This window comes from Schistocerca serialis, unplaced genomic scaffold (assembly GCF_023864345.2).
Source record: "Schistocerca serialis cubense isolate TAMUIC-IGC-003099 unplaced genomic scaffold, iqSchSeri2.2 HiC_scaffold_1061, whole genome shotgun sequence".
NCBI classification, from domain to species: Eukaryota; Metazoa; Arthropoda; class Insecta; order Orthoptera; family Acrididae; genus Schistocerca; species Schistocerca serialis.
The window spans coordinates 5001-7500 of NW_026047252.1; positions in this window are offsets into that span (position 1 = coordinate 5001).

The following is a 2500-nucleotide window of genomic DNA, read 5'->3' on the forward strand; positions in this document are numbered from 1 at the left end:
GCTGGGGCGACCGAGCAGCAGACGGCGTCGCGGCGCCGAGCGCCGGGCGGCGGCGCATCCTCAGCGCACACAGTCCTCAATCGGACCAGCACACTGCAGATGGCCACCGCGCTTCGCACCGGGCCCGCGAGGACCTACTTTGGCCGCAAGGCGCCGCGAGCAGGGGGCGCCGGCGCGCAGCTGCGCCGCCTGCCGCGTCCGTCGGCCGGCGCGCCTGCCACTGGCCGCCCCCACCAGCCGGCTGTAGCGCGTGCGCCCACGCACCGCGCTGCCAGCACGCCGGGCGGCCCCCCCTCACCGGCCGGGGACGGTCCCACCCAGCCACCGCCGCGTATCGCCTCACACCCAGATCCCCTTTCGCGTTCGTGGGCATGGTGGGTCCCCTTTCACGTTCGTGAGCATGGTGGGTATCCCTGAAACAACCGGTTAATAGCTCGACCGATCGTCGCCAACACTGATTCACCTCTAGCGAGAACAACCGCACCACAACGGGTTACCTGTTGTTCATTTGCGTAACGTCACCAGCAAACGTAGACGTCCATCGCCATTTGCAACGAGTATTGCATGCCTGTGTCAGGTGTCACAACACACTACGTCTGCCCACATAGACGCAACAACATGTGCACGCCTCGAGAACACGTGGAAGGTAGCCCCCGTACGTATGCGGTGTCCATTGCGCGAACGACTGTCAGCCGGCCTCTGCAGGATGTCGCAGATGTGGAACGCGGTGCAACATGCTATCACGGTGTGTGAGAAGAGACGACTACGTCCGAATACACGCTCCACTACATCAACAGACTGCTCATGCTGATCGCCATCCAGGGCGTCCGTTCCTCCCACACGTCTGAATGGCGTACCACACTGCAATCCAGCTCTTATAGGGAGACGACACGTAGCTGCGTGCACAATATTTGGACTGTATGGTCTGCCGTTGCTAGGCGCAGTCGTCGTACGGTCACACATGTGCCACGATGTATCATTCAGTACATACGGACCAATGTGCAGTACAGTTTGTGGGTTTTGCGTACATCGGCGGACAGGTGACAGGCCGTACCACAACGTAGGCTGAGTACGTCGGCATGCGAAGGGCATTGAACATGCAAACTTCTCAACGACCAGCTTGCGAAGGCAGGGGGGAAGGGGGGGGGGGCATGTACGTCCTGCTGCTATCCACATTACAGTGTATAGCAGGAGCATGTGGAAAGTCAGCAACACCTGCAAGGTGTTTAACATGACGCGATACACAGGGGACCGGGCAGTGCGAATAGCGAACTATATTGCGAGGGTTGCGGTTAGGCAACACTACACTAATTTAACGAGTTGCATAACAATTACAGAGCAGGTTCAGCGACAACGTGCGTCAGGTTAAGGCGCAATATAGGTTAGGTTGAGGCACAATATAGGTTAGGTTAAGGCACAACATGGGTTACGTTAAGGCACAAATTGGGTTACGTTAAGGCACAACATGGGTTACGTTAAGGCACAACATGGGTTACGTTAAGGCACAAATTAGGTTACGTTAAGGCACAAATTAGGTTACGTTAAGGCACAAATTAGGTTACGTTAAGGCACAAATTAGGTTACGTTAAGGCACAAATTAGGTTACGTTAAGGCACAAATTAGGTTACGTTAAGGCACAAATTAGGTTACGTTAAGGCACAAATTAGGTTACGTTAAGGCACAAATTAGGTTACGTTAAGGCACAAATTAGGTTACGTTAAGGCACAAATTAGGTTACGTTAAGGCACAAATTAGGTTACGTTAAGGCACAAATTAGGTTACGTTAAGGCACAAATTAGGTTACGTTAAGGCACAAATTAGGTTACGTTAAGGTACAATATGGGTTAGGTTAAGGTACAATATGGGTTAGGTTAAGGTACAATATGGGTTAGGTTAAGGTACAATATGGGTTAGGTTAAGGTACAATATGGGTTAGGTTAAGGCACAACGTAGGTTAGGTTAAGGCACAACGTAGGTTAGGTTAAGGCACAACATAGGTTAGGTTAAGGCACAACATAGGTTAGGTTAAGGCACAACATAGGTTAGGTTAAGGCACAACATAGGTTAGGTTAAGGCACAACATAGGTTAGGTTAAGGCACAACATAGGTTAGGTTAAGGCACAACATAGGTTAGGTTAAGGCACAACATAGGTTAGGTTAAGGCACAACATAGGTTAGGTTAAGGCACAACATAGGTTAGGTTAAGGCACAACATAGGTTAGGTTAAGGCACAACGTAGGTTAGGTTAAGGCACAACGTAGGTTAGGTTAAGGCACAACGTAGGTTAGGTTAAGGCACAACGTAGGTTAGGTTAAGGCACAACGTAGGTTAGGTTAAGGCACAACGTAGGTTAGGTTAAGGCACAACGTAGGTTAGGTTAAGGCACAACGTAGGTTAGGTTAAGGCACAACGTAGGTTAGGTTAAGGCACAACGTAGGTTAGGTTAAGGCACAACGTAGGTTAGGTTAAGGCACAACGTAGGTTAGGTTAAGGCACAACG